Source organism: Columba livia, chromosome 1 (assembly GCF_036013475.1).
Source record: "Columba livia isolate bColLiv1 breed racing homer chromosome 1, bColLiv1.pat.W.v2, whole genome shotgun sequence".
Taxonomy (NCBI): Eukaryota; Metazoa; Chordata; class Aves; order Columbiformes; family Columbidae; genus Columba; species Columba livia.
Genome location: NC_088602.1, coordinates 194,820,775 through 194,832,268, shown reverse-complemented (window position 1 = coordinate 194,832,268; position 11,494 = coordinate 194,820,775).

Genomic DNA, 11,494 nt, shown 5'->3' with positions numbered 1-11,494 from the left:
ACTTTTAACCCTGTGTGGAAGACTCTTTTTGGTTTAGGAATCCAGGAGCATTAGCTGGCTGGGTGTGTTCAGTCAAATGTGCTTCTAAAACATCTCTGAAGTATGATCTTACCATTCATCCTCCCTTTTGTGTGTTCCAGCTCACTGTATGGGAATTGCTTGGTCACTTAGGCATAGCCTATCCAAACCACATCTATCACCCAGTGCTGCCAGGACATTGTTATTAATGTCTTAATAAGCACTCAATCAATTTGACTAAAACCAAGAAGGTAGAGTATTATTTCATTACGAGCAGGCAGTTTTCCACAAGCAGAAATCAATGGGTGGGTGCATCTTCTGTGGAAAATGTCTGACTCATTCAGGAGCATGGTAAGCAGAGAAGTACTGTGTCACTTTAATTTGGTGAAGGAGCTACTTTCATGCTGATGCAATAGCCAAACTGCGTCAGCACATCAAGTTTCAAGTTTATTTCTACCCATGAATTTGGAAGGCATAATGTATTTTCCTCTTCAGCACATAATCTTTTGTTTTTCTTGCAGTCATCAATATTTGAAAGCTGACAGCAGAAAATCAGCCTGCAAACTAAATATCTTGTTTAGAGCAGGCTACTAGTGAATGATCAAATCCTACATGAGTTTTTGTAGCCTGGAATAGTTCAGAAGTAAATGCTGTTGATTGTTTTAGGGCACCGCCTAGCACAAATGCACAAAACATCACGAACAATGCAGTCCCTAAGATATAATCTTATTTGCTACTATTTGTTGTGGGGAAATGGTTGGCTCAGAATTCCATTGACCTTTACAGCACCTGAGGGAAGCTCTCTCCGACAGCCAGGTCCTTCCATCATGCTTCAAAATCCAGCTCACTTCTGAGTGTTCAAAAGCTTTCATCAAATCAATGGATGTTCAACAGATTATAAGATTTTTCTCTTGGGTGCAAAATGATGCAACTTTAAGAACAGTTTCATGGCTTGTTGGAACATGTTTCGATTACAGAAGCTTTTTTACTACAATATTCCAGGACACTGAATGTGAATGTTTTTTGATTATTATACTTCTTCATTCCTCAGGCTGCAGTGCAGTTGACCTCTCTATATGGTTGGGCACTAGTTTGAATGACAGCACTGCAGTTGCCATGAGAAGTTGGGGGAAATGCTACCTTTGGCAGCCATAATTATTTTGAACAAATGTAGAAAGTGCTGGGCCTAACAACTTTGCAGTTTACAATCAACTTTTCCACCCTTTACTGGCTTTGTCATGCGTTAACGCCTATAATGCCCTGAGCTCTGCTTAGAAGAAACATATTAGAAGCACCAAACTCGTGAAAAATGAATAATCAGGAAAGAAAGTTGGTTTTACTCAATTAACACTTTTTTATTAATATGTATTAATCTACATGTAGTATGTGCTGTTTAAAGAGATTAAAAGCTGCCTCTTACATTAAAATACAATTTTCAGCTACAGATTTTTCAGCCTGCTTCTGTAGGGCCACTGGAATAAAAACAGGAATGTAAGAGATGATATTTCTGAAAATTCTACTGTGAAAAAACGATCATTCGCTGCCTTGATATTAAAAATGTAGCAAAGAGGAACAGAAGCACTGCACGTCACTCAGTGCAGATGACTTTTATATTAAAGCCTTGGGAAGAAATTAATCATTGCTGTAAGTGGGCAGAACACAGCTGGGAGTGGCTGAATTGTGTTTGCAACCAAGGCAAGCTGAACAGCACTCTGTGAAGCAGCTCAGCTGGATTCCCGAGCAGCGAGAGGCTGCTAACCATCAGCCTTTAAAAACACGGCAGTTGTGAAATCCCACCAAATGGCTGCAAGAAAGTGTTTGGTCTCAGGCCCAGTGGGAATTTCCTCAGATTTCAAATAGTGGGGCCATATGCCAAAATCCCTGCAGCACTGCTTAGCTCAAAAGTAAACAGCTGAATATATTTGGCACAGTTTTTACAACTGCTGCTCAAGTAGCTTTCATAGGGGTTTTTATGGGAGCAGTATCATAGCACTGGAATTAGGAAGAATCCTTTTTTAAGCCAATATTCTTTTGCTAAAACTCCAGAAGGTGTGTACAGGGAAGATATGAATTGACAAAAAAAGGCAGAATTTTTTGCTTAAGCAGAAATCAGCCCTCCAATTGTCCACCTGTTCATAATGGCAATACTTCTGAGTGTGGGTTAGAGCAGGATGTGCTTTTCAAACTTTGAGGACTATTTTTTCTCCTTTTCCAGATTATCATTTTTAAACAATAATCTTAATGTTGTCAGTGTTGCAGTTACTGTAATACACAGACTTTGCCTCCTAATACACTGCTACTGTAAGTAGGTTCCAAAAACACAGATTCACATCAACATCCCAGTGGTCGTGCTGACATGAAAATCATCAGGTTCAAACATCCTGCCAGAACACTTTGGTTTTCAGCTGACTGACACCTGGACATGCTGCAAATGATAATTGACTTGATCTTCAAGAATGAGATTGCCAGAACATTACAGCACTGAGTAGTACCAACTCACCTGCTCCAACAGCTGTTTGGCTGGCAGACTCCAGGGAGACCTCTTATCATAATCTCATAATGAGGTATTAATAGCAACCTCAGAGGAAACTGCTTGTTCTTTCTTGAAGAGAAATTATCAATAACTGCAAAACCGCATTTATTGTAGTGTACAGGATAGAAATGCTGGTGACAAGGAGAACATTCCCTGGATCCTCCTCTGCAGGTGGGAAGACACTCCTGAGCTATGTGCTTCCTTTGACAGGAAAAGTCATGTGTTGAAAGCCCAATACTTTGCCAACAGAAAAGTGAAACCAAGACAGTGGGCTTTGATGATACTTTCATATGAGGGATAGTAAGAAGAAATTGTACTTTTGCCTGCTTAGGTGAGAAAAAGCATCGATCCTGTACAAAATGATAGTGAGAGCCATTTACATGGTGATGCTACAATCATTTATTTTAATTGAATAATAGAGGACTGTTGGAACGACAAAAGACTCAGCATTCCGATTCAATGTGAATCACACAAAGCCATTTATTACAGAAACAAGCCTCCTTATATATGCAACTATATTCTAATCACGTGTCCACGCTCCAAGCATGGATTTGCTAAATGAGTATCATGGGCTGTCCATGCGCTGGAGTCTCACGCCGATGATTCACGCCATGTTGAGGCCCTGTACGCCCCTCTTTCTCACAGCAGATTCTGTTCTCAGCTTCTCAAAGTGGCCTTGAGATTCCTTTGAGCCTGACTAATTCAGCAACAAATCTTTATCTATCAAAACCCCTCCACAGAGGACAAATGAAATAGACTAATTGTACCAAAGAAGGACCAAGTCACAGAGTCCACTCCTCTCTGAAAAGCACACAAGGCTGTTCTCTCTTGTAGCTGCTATAAAATTTCTTAAGAGTATTTCAAAGAAAAAAAAAGAGTCTTTGTTCAAGACTTAGAAACCATAATATCTGCATCTGGACTGTTTATAAAAATAAGTATTTCTCAGAGCAGTGTGAAACCTTACCACCTAGGTTCAGTGCCTCTCAGACGTTTTATATGTATATACTGAGGCCTACCTGCCAGGGAAAAATCTATAGCAATGCAGTTTAGATGAGCAGGTGGCAACAGAAAAAAAAGCTGCATGGAAGAATAAACATTCAGAGAACCACAGATGCCTCTTGCTGGCTGATTTCTCCAGGACTTCTAGGCCTACAAAAGATCTCTCAGATATTGATCCTTTCTGCTTGGTATGAAAGAGCTGAACAATCCCACTGAAGTTCACGGGAGCTGACGGATGCTATGAAAGGGTTTTCACAACAGCACTGACAAAGTTGTTTGCCTGTTTCTTCCACGAGAGGAAAAGATCATATGGCTTCGCTGTTGAAAGAAACAGCAAACAAACACTGAGCAATTCTTTTAAGGCGAAATAAGTATTCAGCTGCTCTTGCCTTACAGACACAGAGAACTCCATCGTTTCCATATGAAAAACAAGTTCTGCATTGTTTAGGTTTGAAGAAAATAAGACGAAGCAACATTTTTGCTAATAAATCCAAAGCTTTACAATCCAAATGTTATAATCAATGTTTCAGTAGTGGTATACAATAGTTAAATTAAACAAGAATGGACATGAATTCTTCAAGATTTTCAGCACCCCAGAACACAAGGAAGAATCAGGGAGCTTTTTTGACAAATTAGAATGAAACAAGTACGATAGAAATGATTTGACATTGCTAAGATTGCCCTCTGTTAAAGTAAATGTCTGTTTATATGCTAACACCAATGAGCAACTTCTCTCTATTAAAACAATTTGAAGTCATTAAAAAATACACTAGGTACTGTGTTTTTACCAACCAGCATACAAACAGAAAACTAATATCAAAAGTGATAAGCACATTCATATACCACAAAAAGATGCTGAGCCCTCCCTTTTTCCTCTTGCTTATTTCTTAAGATCATTGGATTAGTTATTTTTCCTTTCAATGTAAAAAGAAAAAATCTTCACAAAAATAATGATTTGTCTTTGGGCATCTAAATCCTCAAAGTGATTTACTTAGGACTTGAGCATCAGGAAGGTTAAATGAAGCTGCAGTTTCTGCTAAGGTGGTGTTTTCCCCTTCAATGCCAGGCTGTTCATATGGAGCTATAAGACTTCCATACAGCCTTTCTGCTAAAGCCATCTCTGGCTGCATGAAGAGGATAGAAAGAGTGCGGTTTGGCCAGCCCTTTTAAAAAAACCTGTTTTATTCACCAGTTGCATAATCCTTGACTGTTTTATGCTGGTTGTGATATTATCCAAAGCAATGTTCGTTTAGCACCCTGAACAACCCTAATCTCTCCTGAGACTTGTTTCTCAGCGGAGAGCTGAACTTGTTTCAGCAGAGACCCCTTTAGCTCTGACTGTCCCGCCTGTCACACGAGCTGACCCCGAGGCATGGGCCTGTCCTGGTTTGTCTCTCTGGAGACGCTGGGGCAGCTGGGCTGGTGGCGCTGGTGCTGCCGCCTGGCAGGGACGCTGGCCGGGTGCGGATGGAAGGACAGCATCACCACGTCCATCGGCAGCCAAGCCCCCGTGGGGCTGCCAGCCCTCACACCCCAACACAACGCAGTGCTCCCAAGGCTGTGCTGTCATACGGACTACACACTAGAGATCTCTGGTGTCAGCAGCTGGAAAAAAGCGAAAATCCTTTCCTTCCCTACTGAATCAATTGTTGGTACGTGGAGAAGCTCTTTCTCAACAACAGTATACTATTGAAATGGCTGAAAGGCTGAAGCGTAATGTGGGCAGAAGGTGCAATTTTTCTTGTTATCTGAGGTTGGCAGACCGTATTTACAGATGAATCAACTCAGTTTCCTAGGCAGAGAGACAAATCAAGTCCCTAGAGCTTCATACCATGGGAAATGCTTTATAAAGTGTTCCAAGTAGTCCTTTATCAAATAACACCGTGGTTTTGAGCCAGCAGCTCCTCATCAAAGTATTGATCCTTTCCTGGCATCGCAACAACTTGTTGAGCTGATGACACAAGGTTTCCAGTGGAGCCAAGGGCATCTCAGCCCCTCTCCAGACACGCTGGAGCACATTAAAAAGAGCAACGAGATGCTGAGTGCTGATGAATAGTCCTTTGCTGTCAAGAAAGGAGAACCTGAATACAAACAAGGATTTATTAACATAAATTCTTTTTTCTTTCACATTTTGAGATGAGTGAAAAAAAAGCACATAAGCTTCAAGCTTCAACCCAGCTTATAAAACACAACAGAAGATTTCCTAAGGTAAGTTAGATACTGAAAGGTTACTGAACAATAAGGGCGCTGTGGAAACATCATGGCCAAACTCAGAGCCTACTGAAAGCAGTTTTATCCTAGATCCATAATTTCTAAGCACTAGATGAAAACTGACTGCTGTTTCTCTACCATAACAATTTTCTCATTAATTTTACTGGTTTTGAACATACTGCCAACTATTAGCACTGAAATAAAGTGCACTTTTTCTTCTATTGCATAGTCCATAAAGACAGAAAACTGGAATACTATAAAGAACTCATATAGGTGCTGCCGTGGTGATTTATTCCTTCATTGCTCCCAGATGTTCATACTTCAACTGGCTAATTATTCAAGAGCTATGAAGAAATTGCCTGAGTTACTTTTTCCTAAGGAAAAGACCCTAATTCAGACCCCCTCTCGCAAGGCATGTTACAGGAGCCAACCCTCCTGACTTCTTAATGAATAGAGACACGTTTCCAGTTTAGATCTCAGACAGACTGAAAACTATGCGGAGTTTGCTCTTTTTGTTCACATACACAAACATAGAAAAGTTCATTTTTAGGCAGAGCAATTTAACAAATTTGTTCCATTAAATTCCCTATCACTATTCTTCATGATACTCCAACAAAACCACATTTTAATTGGATTTTTATATAAGACTAAGCATTTGTATCAAATGTGCATCCATACATATACATACACATATATATAGACTGTATGTCTAAAACAATGTAATGTAACTGTATCTCTATTGTAGAGAGTTTAAGTAATACAAGCCAAAAAATATATGAATAATAAGAATCAATTTGGAAGGGAGTAGCTTGAGAACAATTCATGTGTTGCACAGCCCAAAGTACTGTTATGATCATCTCCTCTGATTTTGTGCACAAAGAACACAGATTTTTCACACAGTAAAAACCTCAATCAACCCAAAAGAATTGCAGCTGAAGTACAGCATACTTTTCAGCAAGACATTCTGTCTTGATTTAAAGAAATACATTTATGGCGAAACTCCTACATCCTCTACCCAATGATGGAATTGCTTATCTTCACTCTTCAGATAGTATCTCCCCCTAACTACTTCTAGTATCAATTTCCAATCATTAAATCATTAACTGGGAACCGGTACAAACAGGAGAGTACCACATATAAATTGATTGAAATCACAGACAATAAACATGGTATGGTATCAGCTTGATATTAACAATATTAATAATTCTGATATTATTATAAATGTTAGAACAAGAATACAGTATGACATGATCCACAAATTTAAAGTAGTTGTCATGCAGTACTAAAAAAACGTGTTCTTTTTCTTTTTATTTTCAGTATAATGTGCTTGGTTTTGTTGTTGTTGTTTTTTCTTTTTTAAAAAAAGACAGGTTTGTCTGGTAGAAACCGGTTCATTCTTCTCTCGGCTATATTAGCTGGTCTAATATAAAACGCTATCTCCTTGTACAAACGTTTCCTCTCACAAAACACAGCCATAAAGGAGAAGTTTTTGAGCTTCTTCAGTATTTCAATATTGTTCCTGTTCTGCAGCCCATGGTTGATTTTGAGTTAGAGGCATTTTTGAAAAATGATGCATAACGTATTTATTTCCTCTGGCTACTTGTGAAATCTTATTTTAATGACCATGCATACTAGAATTATTACCGCTAGACTTCAGGATTTCAGTAGAAGAGATTAATCCTTTGAGCTCTTTCTATTTAAAATGGCTTCCACTTCCAAGGACCTGCCTGTGATTGCCTTATCATTTTCTCTTCAAAACTCAGGGACTCTAGTGGTTTGACATCAGTATTCTTAGTTCATTTCTGGCACTAAGATTGCCAGTTCTGAAACAACTGTCAGGACCATTCAAGTGAAATTGCAAATTTTCATTTCAAGGTTTAGAAGCTAAGCTGTTCTTTTTTTTTTTTTTTATTACTTTACAACACGATGCTCCATGCTGTGTTATAAAAGAAAGTGATCTGAATAGCGAAATACTTCATTCTCACTTTTTAGCCTGAGTTTTCTTTTTTTTCCCCTTAGCTGAAAAACTTGTACTATTTCTACCCGTTTCCCAAAAGTAACAAGGTCTAAAAAGAACAAAACTATGCAGGTTTTGATTTTTTTTTCCAATTGCACCAAAATTCTTAAATTTGGGAAACCATTCATCGTCTTCACCAAATGAGTACTTCATAAATCCAAATCACCAACAGACTAGACTATGACTCTTGGATAAGGAGCAGAAGCAGTTTAAATCAAATGTATATGAAAATACTTTGTTATATTTGGAGTGGCTCTCATTTCCTTTGCAATATAATTTTGCTTATGTCTCCTTGACCAAGATCCCAGCCCCTCTGTTGTTAAATCACAAGCCTTCCCTACACTCTCACCAGCAAAATGGGTAGCTCAGCCAACAGCATTGCCACAGGAACATTCACTCTTTTTGTCTGAAAGTCGTGCTAAAAAGATCCCGTTACTAGAACTCCAACTGCAATATCTTCATTATACTCTTCACTCGTTTACATTTGCTCTTATTCAAATGAGAGCACACACAAACCACAGAAAGCGCAATATGAAAATTCAAGTACTAAAGGACAGTTAATGACATCTGATACAGACATATCTCTCAAGCAGCCGAATTACTTTCCTCTTAAAGAAAAAGAAAACATGATTTTGAGACAACTCACTTGAATAATAATTATAATGTTTTATACTGAAGATATTTTTGGAAATGATATCTATGCAAGAGTCTGCAAGGCCAAACATGAATTTATATTCTATCCTGTATCTGTCATTCACCTTACACTACCTGAACTCAGTCTGCCACTAATCCCTTTCTACAGAAACTGTATTAATAAGATTTCAAAATCGAAAATCTGTGGAACACTAAAAGGGAAGGGAAGAAGGCTGTTTTCATTTTAAGGATACATTTCAACTGCCAGGCAGAGAAACTCAGAAACAGATTAAAAATCAAATAGTGAAACTTAATTACCTTCTAATATACATTTGGATCAAAGAGAAATTAATTGAGAGAGAAATGGGGTGGAATAGCATGGTAAAGGCTTTGCTATCCTCAAGAAACACCAACAAAAACTAATCCCTCACACAGACACAAATGACATGAAAAAGACACTAATGGTGCTGTTAAGGCATGAAAAGGGAAGTCAGTGATAGACTTAAACTAGACACAGAGATACAAGGAGAAACCACTAATGGAATTTCAAAAAGCACTGGTGATGGAGCTGGATGGTCAAAGACATGACTAGAGCAAAACCAAACCAAACCAAAAAACAAACAAACAAATCAACCAAACCTGCAGGAGTCAGTCATGAAGATTGTCGGAAAACAAATGTACGCTCTCAGGATAAACTGTAGATGCCAATTAACGCACCTCTTGATGTGTTGTAACACCTGAAAATATTTGCTGAAGATAATCTATCAAAATTTCTGTGTAGTGTCATGTCCCCAATCTTCTTACACAGGTGGGAAGAATTAAAGGCTGACTTCTAAATAGCTTTTTTTGACCAAAAAATGGAAGGTGCCAAGAACATGATTGATGCTAGTGGCACTCCAAATGGAGTGCCTTTGTGCTGAATATATCTTCTGAAAAACTTTCTTTAGAACAATGGATCAAACTGGAGGAGAAACACAGAGTGGCCAGGGAATGAAGTAAAGGGAATGTATCTTTTATAGACTTTTATAGGTCTGGAGTTTCTAACACTGAAGAAGGCTCAAAGATCTACATACAAATTCACCAGAGGTTGTTACAAACCAAAGGTCAGAGCAGGTCAGAATCACAGTCACAGCAGAAGCAGGATAACCCAAAAGTAGATAATGCTGAGAAATACAACTCACCATGTCTGGTGCATTTCCTGAAATCTGAGATCAACTTGTCCATTAGAAACAAAATGGCCAGAACAGCGAGGTTGGACCAAACCACTTAAATCTGCTGTTCAGTTCTGTTTCAGAGTTACAAGGTGCTTTTTTTCAGGTATTTTCTCTGAAAAATTCTGAGAAAATTTCCTTCTTTGAAAAGAAGGAAAAAAGTGAGGTCACTTAACAAGATCAGTATGCCTGTTCTAAAAAGAAACCTGGGGGATCTGAGAGCCCTACTCACTCTCGTATTACGTGCCCAAATCTGGTTTTGCACTCCAGTTAATTACAGATGATTTTTTTAATGCCAAGTTGTAGATTCAGAAGGTCCAGACACCCACCTTTTTAATTCTGTCGAACTTCATGACCAGTTTTGAGATAAAAGCAATAGCAGACACTTTTACTATTTGTTATGATGGAAAAACAAGTGGTTCTGCATCTGTTCCAAGAAACTGCCTACCCTTGCTGACTTCAGAGAAATGGTATTACTTACTTCCCCATCATGCCACAGTTTGATGTAGGTTTTCTGGCACCTCTAAAGCTTTCCCACTAACTCAAGAAGAACTTTTAGCCTCAGGAAAAATCAACTAATGCTACAATGACTTTTGTCTGCACCTTGTTCTGATGGCAAGTGAAGTTTAGAAACTTATATGAATTGTATAAAGAAAATATCTACCAGCAATGAACAGAAGACAATTACCATTGCTCAGAGCCAAATATGCATTGATTTATTTCTCCATGTTTGAAGTGCTGTCATGCTGCAATGCTACGTTTAAACCTTCCCTGTGTGTGCTGAAGGCCTAAATAACGTGGAATTTCAAGAAACTAGAAGTGTGTTGAAAAGAGGACCTGTTGCTTTTGCCAACTTCCCTGTCTTCTACCCAAGACTTCCACTTGGAAAACGTCCTTCCTCCTCTGAGTCATTGAAGTCTCAACTGCACATTGTATCAGACTTCAGGAAAGAGCAGTTCCCTCCACTGGATGGCTGGTGAGCCGTGCTCCTCAGACACAGAGTGCTTGCTGCAGGCTACACCCGACAGACAGCGTCAGATCGTCAGTTGAGGCTGTGACACAGATAAAAATAAAACTAAAAACTTTCACCTAAAAATGCATGAAATACAAACATTAGCGCTGTCACTAATATTTCAGTGAATGACAGCTTTTGAAAACTACCCACATTGATCGCTCTTCTAAAAAGAGAAACAAGAGACAAATACATTTACCCAGAAACAACCTATATTTATTTATGCTCTTTTCTGTTTCACAGTTTTCTTTCATGTTACTGAACACAGAGCGTGAGTGTGCACAATTCCACACATATGCACTACCAGTATAGGTGCATTTTGGCAAGTCTGCTGTTATTTTCAAAATCTTGTTCGATTCATGTGCAATAGAGAAGGCCACTTACAGAGAAAAAGTTACAAAATGCTATGATGACTGTTCATCTGCAATGATGACTCCTCCTGGCCATTAGTCTCTCATGTTGATTCTTTCCCCACTTTTTTCTCTCCAATTTTCTGGAAAAAAATGCCCTGCACTGCAAGAGCTGTTGTGACTATGTGATTTGCTGAACCATGTCTAACCTCTTTCAATCCAGCTATTGGCTGTCTCTCTTCTTTAACATCCCTTTGTTCTTTTTTCCATTTTTCTACATGACTGCTTCTACCATTTATCTTACATTGCCTTGTATCTTTTTGTCACCAAGTACAGTACCTTCCAGGATTCTTGTCTTCCCTAGTAGAAGTGGCTCTCTGTTTCTACTACCCTTTTCTTTTTGTATAGAAAGCTGCTTTTGGACTAGCTTGCTTTGCAACTTCGCTCACTTTGCTCAATTTTATCTTATTGTTTCTTCTATGATATTTATAATAAAGTAGATGGATGGAA